The 15,238-nt window shown below is 41.5% G+C and overlaps 1 long non-coding RNA gene across 2 annotated transcripts in view; it reads right to left on the minus strand.

Moving 5' to 3' along the window:
• Positions 1-12,957: 12,957 nt before the first annotated feature.
• The window catches only part of LOC139387277 (uncharacterized), a 41,257-nt gene continuing 38,976 nt past the window's right edge, over positions 12,958-15,238 (minus strand). Inside the window, exon 5 of one of the 2 annotated variants that reach the window (XR_011629148.1) lies at positions 12,958-14,160. This is a non-coding gene — a long non-coding RNA (uncharacterized lncRNA). The remainder of the gene's footprint in view (positions 14,161-15,238) is intronic. The other variant, XR_011629149.1, reaches the window with a different exon arrangement.

Genomic DNA, 15,238 nt, shown 5'->3' on the forward strand with positions numbered 1-15,238 from the left:
GTAGGTTACAGAGGCAGTTTAGAACTCGGTAGTGAGTGTTGCAAAGGAGGACAGGCACATTTTTACGGGCTTCAGCACTTGACGTTCCCATTCTGTGAGCTTGTGTGGCCTACCACTTCGCGGCTGAGTTGTTGTTACTATTAGTCGTTTCCACTTACAGTTGACCATGACAGCTCCAGCAGGGCAGAAATTGGACGAACTGACTTGTTGGAAAGGTGGCATCCTATGACGGTCCCACATTGAAAGTCACTGACCTTGTTTGTCTATGGAGATTGCATGGCTGTGTGCTTGATTTTATGCACCTGTCAGCAACGGGTGTGGTTGAAATAGCCAAATCCACTAATTTGAAAGGGTGTCTACATACTTTTGTATATATAGTGTATTTCATATCAAAATCAGATCTTGATAATATATAAGAAATGGCATTAACTGACTATTGCTGCTAAAGAGATTTATTGTACCCATGTATCAAGCTAGGAGTTTCCCCTTGGATCATGATGTGATATTATTCAATGAGATTTCATGCAATGTTATCAATATGATTTTTATCAGGTTATTTATTTGAAAACATTTGGAACCAGTGAGGTATATGATACATTCCGGGTGGTGTCATATGTGTTAGAACTGAATGAAAGGAACAAGGAAGGGATATTTTTCATTCCACAGACCCGAACCTGTGTCAATTGACCCATTATATTCAGTAAGTGTGCTTGCATGTGTTGCCCAGGTCAAGAGTACACTGACCTCCCAGAGCTGGCCTCGTTCCGATGACAACATCTAAAGGGGACCTTATCTCAGCAGTATATGATGGCAGAGGGCCAAGAGCTTCGGCCACTTTGCTTTTATAACATTTCTCTGCATGGTGTTTTGATAACTGCACGGTACATGGGTTATTTGTTTGTCACTTCAACACACACAAGTGACCAGAAGCACAGGGGGACTGTTAAGTGCAGTGTGTTGGAAAACATCAAAGGATGTATTAAGCCATAAGGAACTAGTAAAATTAATGACCCAGTCCAACTTCAGGGTAAAGGAAAGAGTTAGAGAGAATAGGTTACTGTATGAAGGGTCACTGCACAGCGGTCTGTGTGTTTTACGGTTCGCTTCCTTTGGAGTGGAACAAATACTTTACCTGGTTATAATCAGGTGAATACTGTATATAACCGGAACTGTGACGTTATAAATATTTCTTAGTTGATTCCAATAAAAAATATCCTAACAATACAATACAGGTCAATCTGTCACATTCGGCTTTGGAAAACACAATAAGCAATAAAACATCCCCAAAAGAGAGGCCCCTCTATAGACCAGTAATTGTTGGATAGTTTATTTAGTTTTATTTCCAAAAAACAAACTTGATAACTTGAAAGACCTGATTGCTAGGGTCGTTTTAAGATGTCAGGTTTGAAAATCCGTTCTCCCACTTTGGCACAAGGACTCACTATCCAAACCAGATCCAAGTGGCAAAGAGACATCATGTGATCACCTATTGCTATTTAGTGAACTGGGAATCAGACAGGTGATATACAGTGGGGCAAAAAAAGTATTTAGTCAGCCACCAATTGTGCAAGTTCTCCCACTTAAAAAGATGAGAGAGGCCTGTAATTTTTCAATTTTTCAACCTGTAACACTTCAACTATGACAGACAAAATGAGGGAAAAAAATCCAGAAAATCACATTGTAGGATTTTTTATGAATTTATTTGCAAATTATGGTGGAAAATAAGTATTTAGAGAGACTTCAGCTTCCTGTTCATATGTACACTACGGTTCAAAAGTTTGGGGTCACTTAGAAATGTCCTTGTAATTGAAAGAAAAGCAATTTTTTGTCCATTAAAATAACATCAAATTGATCAGAAATACAGTGTATACATTGTTAATGTTGTAAATTACTATTGTAGCTGGAAACGGCAGATTTTTTATGGAATATCTACATAGGCGTACAGAGGCCCATTATCAGCAACCATCACTTCTGTGTTCAAATGGCACGTTGTGTTAGCTATTCCAAGTTTATCATTTTAAACGGCTAATTGATCAATAGAAAACCCTTTTGCAATTATGTTAGCACAGATGAAACTGTTGTCCTTATTAAAGAAGCAATAAAACTGGCCTTCTTTAGACTAGTTGAGTATCTGGAGCATCAGCATTTGTGGGTTCGATTACAGGCTCAAAATGGCCAGAAACAAAGCACTTTCTACTGAAACTCATCAGTCTATTCTTGTTCTGTGAAATGAAGGCTATTCCATGAGAGACATTGCCAAGAAACTGAAGACCTCGTACAACGCTGTGTACTACTCCCTTCACAGAACAGAACAAACTTTAAGCGGTACAACTGTTTTCAGCTGTGCTAACATAATTGCAAAAGGTGACCTAACACAACGTGCCATTGGAACACAGGAGTGATGGTTGCTGATGATGGGCCTCTGAACACCTATGTAGATATTGTCACATGGTATGACGCTGGAGAGACGAAGCAGGTACGGGGAGTAAAACGTTTAATAAAGAAGTGACATGGAATAAGACAGTAACAGCGTCAGCAAACAGGTAACACAGACAAAAACAATGAATGCATCAGCAGGGAGCAGAGCAGGGAAACTGACATATATAGGGGAGGTAATAAACAGATGATAGGTGAGTCCAGGAGAGTCCAACATCGCTGATGCACGTGATGAGGGAAGCCAGGTGTGCGTAATAGATGATAGGAGTGAGTGATGCAGGGCAGACTGGCGCCCTCAAGCGCCAGAGGGGGGAAGAGCGGGAGCGGACATGACAGATATTCCTTAAAACATCAGCCGTTTCCAGCTACAATAGTTATTTACAACATTAACAATGTCTACACTGTATTTCTGATCAATTTGATGTTATTTTAATGGACAAAAAAATAGTTTTTCTTTGAAAAACAAGGACATTTCGAAGTGAACCAAAACCTTTGAACGGTAGTGTATATTATTCCGAAAACGTACGTTTCACAAGCCCTGTACTTTCAAAATGTCTGTGTTCCTATGGGAATTTGCGCATGTTTAGAGAGTCACCATTAGGTAAAAGTAGTATACAATATTACACGTCCTTTAGAAAATACCACCAGAGGGCGATAGAGTTGAACAGGTTAAGCTAGTGTATTAGCTGAATTTTGCTTAGTTATGATTGGTGTAATTGCTTATTAACATAAAGGCTATTCTTATTCCAAATATAAATTATGTAGCTACTGAAATATCTGTGTTATTTTCAGTCTCACACTTGAATTCAGTGATTTTCTTTTTAGCATTTTGTATGTAGTAACATCAGAATATGACTTGGAGGGGTTGGGGTTCTCAAAGGAATATATGAACCAGGTTATCATTGTGTCCTGCCAATGGAAGAAAATGTATTTATTCTAGACATGACAGACCATCCAATTGAAGCTTGAAGATGAAAAGTACATAGGTGTGTCTCTGGTGTCCTCCAACATGTACGACACATCCCACATGCTGCCCCCAGGCCAGATAGAGAGGCAAATCAAATCTGACGTCCAGAGTAGTGAGCTGCTAGGCTGCGACTCTATTGGCGCCTGCAGAAGAGCACAATAAATCCAGGCTGCTTTGAGCGTAATTAGTGCAGGGATCAGGGCTAGCGGCACAGTCTCCCCGGCCAGGCTGGCGCTGAAGAGGAGACAGGTGCCACCAGTCCAGTGGCCTAAGCCCATAAGAAGCCAGCAGGAGTTGGGTGGAGCTGCCCCCTGTGAGCACGGAGCCCATCGGAGCCGGGCCAGGCTAGAGGCTGCCTGGGAAACTAGAATGCCAGTCAAGCCTCCTGACACTAGAACACTGATTCTTACATTGATCCACCACTTTCTTTTATTTCCTTTTCTTTTAATTCCTATCCCTTTCTTATTTTGGTTCTCCAACAGGATTGTGGTTATGTCTGCTGGAAGGAGACTCTGTGGGTGATTGGGCTTTGTATGAGTCTTGGAGTAGAACTACTGGGAGGAAATTATAAGGCTGCATGTGTGGGTTATTTATATATTGGCCTACAGTATGACCTCATCATGTTGTATTTTTCACATGCGCCAAACACAACACCTTACCGTGAAATGTTTACTTACAAGCCCTTAACCAACAATGCAGTTTTAAAATATAGTCAAGGAATTTTAAAATGGTAAAATAACAACAATGAGGCTATATACAGGGGGTACACAGGTACCGAGTCAATGTGCGGGGTTACAGGTTAGTCGAGATAGAGGTAATATGTACATGTAGGTAGGGGTAAAGTGACTATGCGCAGATAAGAAACAGCAAGTACTGTAGCAGCAGAGAAAAAAATTTAATGCAAATGCCAATAGTCCGGGTGGCCATTTGATTAATTGTTCAGCAGTCATATAGATTGGGAGTAGAAGCTGTTAAGGAGACTTTTGGACCTAGACTTGGCACTCCCGTACCACTTGCTGTGCAGTAGAAGAGAGACCAGTCTATGACTTGGGTGACTGGAGTCTTTGACCATTTTTTGGGGCCTTCCTCTGACACCGCCAAGTATAGAGGTCATGGATGGCAGGAAGCTTGGCCCCAGTGATGTACTGAACCATACACACTACCCTCTGTAGGGCCTTACAGTCGGATGTCGAGCAGTTGCCATACCAGGCGGTGATGCAACCTGCCAGGATACTCTCGATGGTGCAGCTGTTGAACTTTTTGAGGATCTGGGGACCCATGCCAAAACTTTTCAGTCTCCTGAAGGGGAATAGGCATTGTTGTGCCCTCTTCACAACTGTATTTGTGTGTTGGACTATGAAAGTTTGTTGGTGATGTGGACATAAAGGAACTTGAAGCTCTCGAAGTGCTCCCTTACAGCCTCTTCAATGTGAATGAGGGTGTAATCGTCCCTCCTTTCCTGTAGTCCACGATGAGCTGCTTTGTCTTGCTCTCTTTGAGGGAGAGGTTGTTGTCCTGGCACCACACTGCCAGGTCTCTGACCTCCTTCTCTATAGGCTGTCTCATTGTTGTCGGTGATCAGGCCTACAACCATTGTTTTGTCATCAAACTTAATGATGATGCTGGAGTCGTGCTTGGCCACGCAGTCATGGGTGAACAGGGAGTATAGGAGGGTACTAAGCACGCACCCATAAGGGGTCCCCTTGTTGAGGAACAGCGTGGCAGATGTGTTGTTGCCTACCCTTGCCACCTGTCAGGAAGTCCAGGATCCAGTTGCAGAGGGAGGTGTTTAGTCCCAGGATCCTTAGCTTAGTGATGAGCTTTGTGGGCACTATGGTGTTGAACGCTGAGCTGTAGTTAATAAACAGCATTCTCACATAGGTGTTCCTTTTCTCCAGGTGGGAAAGAGCAGTTTGGAGTGCAAATTAGATTGTGTCATCTGTGGATCTGTTTGGGCGTTATGCGAATTGGAGTGGGTCTATGGTTTCCAGGATGATGGTGTTGATGTGAGCCAGACACTGAAATTCTGAGAGGATGACGATCATGAAAGACGTGCCCATGATTCATTGAGAGAACAATGAGGCTACCGTCCAATGCAAAGAGATGACGAGAGAATGAGGAGAAGAGAGAAGAGATTGAGGAGGACCTTCCTAATAAAGTAACTTGGAATGTCTTGTTCCCATGACATTTAAAGCTGAGGTGCAGATGGCTTGTACAGTGATCCCATAGAAGAGGCAGCCAGAGGTCAAACTACGGAGTATTGACAGAAAGGATTTGGGGAATTAATTATAAGACTGAGGTAAAAAGTACATAGACACTATTGGCCTCTTTAAGGACTAATGAGTATCACAATGAATTTGAAATAAATTTGTGAAAGCAGCATCTGAATAGTTTGGACAAAGACCAACTCTTTAAAATGTAGCCAACTAAATAGAGCTAACACAAGCTAGCGAGTTTTTCAGAGGAAAAAAAAAGCAGGAATTGGAATTGAATTGGAATTAGACTGTTTGGAATTGAATTGGAATTCTAAAAACATTTAATCTTTGGAATTTAATTGGAATTCAATATAAAAAAAATGTCCCAGTTAATTAATGAAAAATGCATCAATCTAAGTAACATCGTAAAAAAAATCAGTTTAATAAGCTAGAGTTAATTTTACCATTCAGTGACCACTCGTGCCCTGTGGATGGGGGCATTAACATCCTATGGTTCTTAGCCATGGTGGGAAAAATAATGGCCTGCCCAGCATTTTTATACATGACCCTAAGCATGATGGGATGGTAATTTCTTAATTAACTCAGGAACCACACTTGTGTGGAAGCACCTGTTTTGATATACTTTGTATCCCTCATTTAACAAAGTGTTTCCATTATTTTGGCAGCAGTGGTGGCTGCTGAGGGTAGGACGGCTCATAATAATGGCTGGAACGACTCAAATGGAATGGCATCAAACACCTGGAAACCATATGTTTGATGTGTTTGATACCATTCCACCGATTCCACTCCAGCCATTACCATGAGTCCGTCCTCCCCAATTAAGGTGCCATCAACCTCCTGTATTTGGCAGTCACCTGTATATTTCCAGTATAGCTAGGTCATCTGAACAGTGACATGATCATCCTGAAAGCCTGGGGAAATTGAATTTGAAAAAGGAAATTGTGGAATTGTTAGTGATAATATTGAATTGGAAATATAATTATTGGAATTGACCTAACATTTGAATTCAGAGGAATTGAATTCTCTGAATTCAAAGACTGACCTGGAATTTAAATTTAATTAATAGAATTTACAGGGAGGGAGAATTGAATTAGAATTTAGCTTGTGGAATTGACCCCAATCCTGCTGCTCACGTAAGAAAGGTACATGACATGTCTTCATTAAAAGCCTTGTACCTTCTACCAAAATAATTTCTTATGACAGCATAGCATGCCTAGTAATTATTACTTCCTATACCTAAGGTTCTAAAAGTTCAAGAAAACAACCAATTTAGGAAAGTATCTACGAAAGTACTTGAGTTTCTCAAATACTGTACCACTGATTGTTTTTGATACAGTAATGACAACACAGAGTTGAAGAAATTAGTGGGTGTGAAGTATTTATGAGCATCCTGCTCCAGGCGAGCTTCCCCACATCTGTTGACCCATTGGAAATTCTCTTTCCCATCACGCCTTGGGGCGAGCCGTGGGGACGACCGTATTGTTTGAGAACATGACACAAGGACTGTCATTTTCCGTCCCAGAACGTGTGGTTCCTTGGTAGCAGAGCCGTGGAGGCCTGGAGACAAGGAAGGAAAAACAGGATACGGGCAGGGGCAGAGAGGCAAGGGCATGTTCATATCAGACTCATGTGAACAGCTCTCCGCAGCCACTGGGCTAGACCTGGGCCTCCCCTCTCAGACCTGACTCATGGTGTCCACTGTTGGAGAACCACACAGTTGAGATGTTCCCATGTCATGTATTCTATTGTGCTTGGCACAGGGGAGCAGGGAACACTTTCCAGTTCACAGACATGGGTTGAGGAGAAGTTGCCACAATCTGTGTGCCAATGCAACATGCTGCTGTTGCCCCCGTTATCTGCCTAATCGGTGTAGCTTCAGGTATTTCAATAGTGAAGTAAAGATGATTTGTTGACATTACAGTCTGAATTACATTTCTGAGTGATTGACAACCCAAGTTTGAATTTATTGATATGATTGAATATGCAACAATTTAGCTTTGTTAAAATGTGCAAACACCATTTTCCATAAACTTGCTACCTATCCCCGAAACGTCTAAACAAATGCATATACAGTAAATGCATTGAAGTGCTGTTTAATTTGCAAACGCCGACATGTCATTATTTCAAATGAAAGGTCGAGAAACACTACACCTCGCTGTTGCCTCTGTCACCTCTCACATGAGCAGAGGGGAAAGTTGAATGGCCTAAATAACTTGTTTGTGTAACGAGGTACACCGTCTATGGCAGCTTTATTTAGCCTGCAGAGGTGACATCAATCACAGGGTTGTGAAAGGTATTTCAATCCCTCATGCCAACACCACAGTATTTTCGATGTGGTCGGACGGGGTGACATTCACTTGCACGCCGCTGGTGCTGCCTCTGTTAGAATTGTGGAGCGGCCGATGCCCTGGCATATCTGACTTTTGGCGAGGAATCCAGAACCTTAACGCAACCGCAGAACAGTGTATGAGAACAATTGGACGAAAGATATTTGTTCTAAACTTCACATTACTCCACTTTACCTCACCGCCCAGTCTTAGTCAGTGATTCCACACAGCCGGTCGAACCACAAGATCAGTCCCCATTATAAAAGATGAAAAAAAAAACTCACCAGACTCACAGTCAGTTGCTAAATATCATGTGGAAATATAACTGCAGCGGGCAGTGCCAAGAGGTGGTCTGCTGCCCAGATACTCTCAGTGACAGAACAGAGGCTCCTGGCACATCACAGCGACGAGTCAGCCTCCTGCCAAACACGCTTTTCTCTCATTAACTATTGATGAATAGTAATACTTTGTGTTTATTGATCTAATGTATTTGAATGTATTATTTCTTGTTATCCAGGAAATATGGACACTCATTAAACACTTTAAAATCCTCCAGCCATTTATTTTAACAACAAAGTCAGGAGCAGTTTAAACAATTCTCATCGACTGGGCTGTAGTGGAGCAGGTTGAGAGCTTCAAGGTCCTTGGCGCCCACATCACCAACAAACTAGAATGGTCCAAACACACCAAGACAGTCATGAAGAGGGCACAACAAAACCTATTCCCCCTCAGGAAACTAAAAAGATTTGGCATGGGTCCTGAGATCCTCAAAAGGTTCTACAGCTGCAACATCGAGAGCATTCTTGGTTGCACTGGTTGCATCCCTGCCTGGTAGGGCAATTGCTCGGCCTCCGACCGTAAGGCACTACAGAGGGTAGTGCGTACGGCCCAGTACATAACTGGGGCTAAGCTGCCTGCCACCCAGGACCTCCACACCAGGCGGTGTCAGAGGAAGACCCTAAAAATTGTCAAAGACCCCAGCCACCCCAGTCATAGACAGTTCTCTCTACTACCGCATGGCAAGCGGTACTGGAGTGCCAAGTCTAGGACAAAAAGGCTTCTCCACAGTTTTTACCCCCAAACCATAAGACTCCTGAACAGGTAGCCAAATGGCTACCCTGACTATTTGCATTGTGTGCCCCCCCAACCCCTCTTTTATGCTGCTGCTACTCTCTGTTTCTCATATATGCATAGTCACTTTAGCTATACATTCATGTACATACTACCTCAATTGGTCTGACCAACCAGTGCTCCCGCACATTGGCCAACCGGGCTATCTGCATTGTGTCCTGCCACCCACCACCCGCCAACCCCTCTTTTATGTTACTGCTACTCTCTGTTCATCATATATGCATAGTCACTTTAACCATATCTACATGTACAGTACATACTACCTCAATCAGCCCGACTAACCGGTGTCTGTATATAGCCTCGATACTTTTATAGCCTCGCTACTGTATATAGCCTCGCTACTGTTATTTTCACTGTCTTTTTACTGTTATTTTTATTTCTTTACTTACCTATTGTTCACCTAATACCTTTTTTGCACTATTGGTTAGAGCCTGTAAGTAAGCATTTCACTGTAAGGTCTACCTGTTGTATTTGGCGCACGCGAATAAACTTTGATTTGATTTGAAGAAGGAAGACGAGGAGGGAAGGAGGGGATCCCTCCCAGACAAGAATGGTTTGAGGGAAATAGGCTAGTCAATTTAAGGAGTTTTCAATGAGGGATGGACAACACCTCTCATGTTGAAGATTCTTCACCTACAGTATGTGATCACTGTGCTAACCCCGATGAGGTGGCATGTGTCACAGCTCTGGGCTTTGTCATGCAAATTGAGAGGCAGACCTGGGTTCAAATTGAAAACACTTTGACTGTGTTTCATTGACCTTAACTGACGGGTGGTGCATGGACCAAAATAATATTCCCAAAAGTTCAAACACTGCCAATCTGGCACTCCAGGCAGGCTCAATCAAATGCTCAAAGTATACGAAAGAAAAATAAAACTGTTTGAACCCAGGTCTGCTGAGAGGATGGGATGTGGTGTGGCCAGCCCTCTGGCATGTGGCTCAGCCTTGGCGAGATCACCTCAAACCAACAAAGGGGATCCGGCCAATGAATCTGGATCACTGCAGAGGATACACTCGCTATGCCTCGATGGTTCTTGCTTTAGAAAAATATGTTATAGTATGAGAAAGACGTTTTCCTGACCCCATGACCCACGTTCACATGGCAGAGAGAAGGTGGCATTGAAAATGATGCCGGGTTGAAATATCATACGCCAACAAGGATGGTTAGGCTAGCCTACCACATTTTATCAGATTTTTTTTAAATCTATGACTGGGGAACTTCCTTCCAGAATTGTGAAAAGGCCTCAGAAATATAAGAAATTCAAGTACTTACGTTTTGGGCAGACAAAGTGATCATCAAAAAGCCACTTGGTTAATTTAATCCCTATACTGAAGAGTTTTTTTTTCACTGGAACCACAAAGGTTTAATTTGTTTAAAATGCTAAACGTAGTGATTGAAAAGTGTATGTGTTGGACGGAATCCAGATTTCCATAATGTGGGGAGCTGGGATATCTACAGTGGCAGTTCTTCAATGGTTTCCTTTAATGGATAAAAGAAAGCAACAAAAAAAAGAGAAAAGAAAAAACCTAGAGCGGGAAAGGATGGGCCATTGAGTTTGTGTATCCACTGACATCAGTCCAATGACCAAGGCTGTCAACTAGACACCCAAACATGCACTTAGGCAAACTGCACACTCCCTTTTCCCCACATCCCATCCCAGAGCCCTTTATGTTGTCCACACAATGGAAATCCAAACACACAAGAAATATTTTTCCATGCAAATGTGAAATCCATACAGGAAAATATAAAAAATCTTGCAGTTTCAGGATTCACCATGCACCCAAAGAAAACAACACATGCTTCTGTAAAATACTCCATCTGCCAGCCCGCCAAGCTACTGCCTTTCAATTAGGTTGCCTACAGTATATCAACTTGACAAATATTGAGGGATGTGACCTCTAGATTTGAGTTGAGCCCAGCCCTATTACTAAATCATAGTCACGGTGTGCTAACACAGCATTAATGAGAGGAATTATGTCAGGCCACATTCAGTAGTTCCAAGTAGTATTTTCTTAGTGCTGCGGGAAAACTAGATGTGTCCTTTTGGCTCACAGTGACAAGATAATCCAAAGTTAGGTTGTTAAATTCACCAAACAGGCAAGATCACCAAACAGGCAAAGGTTTGCTCTAAAAAGATCCCATTTATTGAAAAACAGCTTGAGTCTTAACTCACCCAATCTCTGTGATTCAGATGTTATTTTGAAACTAAATGTAAGCTAGTACATGATCATAGCCACCACAGTGAATGGGACATGGGGTAGGTAGACAATCTGCAAATTACGTTCAATCGCTGGGTGGGTCAATGTTTGGATTAGCTCCACTTGTATCAGATAATGTGTACTTACTTGTGTCACATCTCTTCAATGTGCATTTATATTGAAATCACACAATGTGTTAATAATATAATAATATGTTCTGGTCTCTATAATTGACTACTTTCTACCATGGTCTGTATGGTCTTTCATTTTTATGTTTTTCTTGTGCCATTTTATGTAAACATGGTCACAGATAGCATCGTCAGTGGTGTCCCCTCGGTCTGGGTACAGCAGGGACAGGCTATGGGAAAGTATATAAAAGTGGCACTGAAATGATGATCACCCTTCTGATGGGACTGTAATTATTGGTCCCTTGACACCCCCTCCCAGTGTTCTTAGAGAGACTGTCGTCTGATAAACTATGACGCTGTCAAGTAATTGCTTGCTGACGTGTGAGGCCTGCGTATATTGGTAGAGCCTACGCTGGTTGATTACTGGTAGAATCTGTAAACCCATTGATTATCAGGTTTCTAGTTTTACTGTGTAAGTTACAGGTCAAATACAAAAGTGGGTGTCCCCATCAACTGAAGGTGAATTATTACTCTGCCTGCTTGATTACTGACATACTGTACACTGGATCTGATTATAATGTAGAACACAATTGTATAATAATAATTTGGTGGTTGCTTATATTTGTACAAGTGTGCATTCATGCACATGTGAATTGGAAATGTGTTTTTTGCATATCCTATCTCTCCCTGAGACACCTTCAGAACACAATTGTGCAACATTGACTATATTTTATGGACATTCTGGGCTCGTCAGCTTATTGTTTCACATTTAAATGCTGTGTAATAGTACATGAATGTTGTTACTTACTCTAAGTGGAATAGGCCTATATATTCCATTCTTAGAAAATGAAATAATCATGGTTCATTAACCTCCAAGGTTTCAGATTTGGCAGAAGTCGAGACGGAGCCACACTTTTCCGTGAGAGCACACCGTGAATGACAGAGACTAAAGGAAATAGCACAAACCTCCAGGGAAAGATATAGATGTCATCAGTTTTTAAGGCACAATTTTTTTAAAGACTGACCCCATAAGTAAGTGGTAGCGTATGCGTTTTGGTGTACCCCCACCGTAATGCAATATATTTGATTGGCACCGCAACAAAAGTAAAAAGAACCTATTGGCAGGGGCATCTTTGACAAAATGTGAATTGGTTGAGTTTTCCCCACCATACCTAACACCTAACACTTGAGAATGAGTCACTGAACCACACTTTCCATCTGCCAAATATATTTACGTGTTCAGCTACCATGCCAAAGATAACTAACTCATAGATCAAAGAGGGAGAGAGAGGCTCCACATCACTGTGGGAACACCAACAGAAATTCCATTATGAAAAACTTTCCTTAATGAACATAATTTACAAAATGTGTGGACTTGCACTTGTAATGTGTTCAATGCCTGTGGGATCTGACAGGGTTCCACCCTTCTCTTCTTTGTGTATCAGTCGAGTGTGAGAGCAGAGAAAGCCAGGTCTACCTCCTAGATGTATGAAGTTAGAAGATGAGCAGTTTCAATTTGCATCAATGTCAATGACACATGACCACAGGCCAACTTAATTTCTAATCAACAGTTACTTTAAACTGAAGTTTATTTCCTTTTAATAATAGAGAATATATAATGGAGAATGGCCATGCTATAATAGGTGCTGTGATATTGTATACTAATATCAACATAGTTCTATTAGTGACATGGTGATGAAAATGATGTATATTCTGTGTTGTATTGATACAAGCTGACAAGTCTGCATATTCTCGTCTTGCATGAGCTTAAAGTATCTTTTTGGATAATCTTATCTCATGCTAGCATATGACACACATTGTTTCCATTAGATGGATATTTATGTAATATATACAGTACATCTCTTGGAATATACAAATTGATGTGAGATCTCCAAGTGTAATCCAGAAGAGAAAATCTCTCCAGCAACAAACTGGAGAAAGAGATTTAAGAATGTGGCCTCAGTCTTGGCACAAATATGGAAGACAGTCACGAACCGAATGTGGGCAATAAACAACAAGTCAAGCAAATGTACACTTCACATGCAACACTTATCCATAATGTTTCAGCTTACTTTTCCCCTTTCTCAGTCAGTTACACTAGGATTTGTCTTAGAAAAACGATAAGACAAATAAAGTATGTGTACATACTTAAGGTCAAATGCAGTTAATAGACATACACAAATTAAAGTTAATTGGGAGAATCCAAACAAATTAACCACTCTCAATGCCACCTTCATTTGATTTGAGACAAATGACACTCCCACCCCTTTCCTTTGGAGATGTCAGAACACTCCCTCCTTGCGTCACTATTACTCCCCTATTAAAACAATATACCACATATTTTGTTCTGGGGCCATCAATGACTAAAGGAATTAATATTGAGTCTCAAAAGGGAAAGGGCTGTAGAGTAGACTTCACACAGTGTGGCACGTACAGACATTATCTGCTATAGGGGTTCCATTTAGAGTAGCACCACCATGCAGCCAGTCAGTGTCTGGCAGGTCAGTTAGCGTCGGGGCCTGCCCGTTTCCTGTTAATGGCAACCCATTACTAACCAGTTACTAAATACTTCCCTTCTGCCAACCTTCCAGGATTCAGGAAAGGGCTCCACAGAGATAACACTGTTACATAATGTAGGGTTGGGTGGGGGTGGGGGGGGGGGGCAAGGGAGTGACAGTGGAGAGAAGATGCCAAGGGGTACTGAGAGGCCGGTTGGAATCACGTCGGTGGCTTTCATTTCCCCCAATCGGAGACACCTGTAATGGGAAGGAGTGAACATGTCAGTGTCAGAAGTACTAAAATTTGGTTCAGAGGAGACACTGCAGATTTATCGTAATGTAGGCTATTAAAAATGGTAATGTTCTTGGGAAAGATATTGTATACCGTTTTGTGCTTATGTTAGTAAGAGATCAATGACTAATTGGAATTTATGTGTTCATGGTGCCTTGTTAGACAGGGTTGTGTGTTACTAAGGGATAGGAATATGGTCATGAGGTAAACTAGGGTATGAGGAGGCTCTTGATACAAATAACAGAGAACATTGAGCTCAGATTATATTGATTTAATATGTTTGGTCTGGCCAAAACAAAATGTAATTTACCATCTTAAGTTGTCTTGACAGGTTATGGAAAGTGTAGTTTCTCACCCACCAGGCTTATTTACAGATCAACGGTGTGATTATGAGGATTGCATTTCTGGGAGTGAAGTTGTTGATAACAAACTTGCCAGTTATTTTTCTCATTAATCATACAATGTAGTGAAAATTGGCCACCAAAACTGAGTGATTACATCATTTGGAAAAGAGTATGCTAGAAAAGGTCAAAACAATGACAAAATTGATTGGAAATCTAATACCACTGATAGCATTGATACCCCAATTGGGTTTTGAACCAGGGTCATCCAAACAACTAAAAACTGCATTAGCCCTCTCAGATAAAGCCTAGGCATTAGCTTCAGGAATGTCTCATGCATGGTTACTAAACTAGATTGCAAAGAACAAGAATTATGCATATGATCCCACTAATCATACCGTACCATAAAGCTGTCAAATAGAACATTAAAAGTAAATTGTCCATTGGAATATCTTGGCCATATTTCAGTGGCCTATCTAGATTGTGAATTCATCTCCTCAAAGACTCCTATGTTTATGATAGTGTTATGTGGGCTTCTGGCCCCTAACGGTTCAAAGAATGTGTTACCTTCCCGTCTTCAAACAGAGAGGAAGATGGAGAATGACCTGACCCGTACTGTTGTCAGAAATCACTCCTGCAGGTCACATGTGTTTCTGTTCATCATCTATACCTCCAGGTGCCCAGAGATGAAGCAGATAGCACG

This window comes from Oncorhynchus clarkii, chromosome 28 (genome assembly GCF_045791955.1).
Source record: "Oncorhynchus clarkii lewisi isolate Uvic-CL-2024 chromosome 28, UVic_Ocla_1.0, whole genome shotgun sequence".
NCBI lineage: Eukaryota > Metazoa > Chordata > Actinopteri > Salmoniformes > Salmonidae > Oncorhynchus > Oncorhynchus clarkii.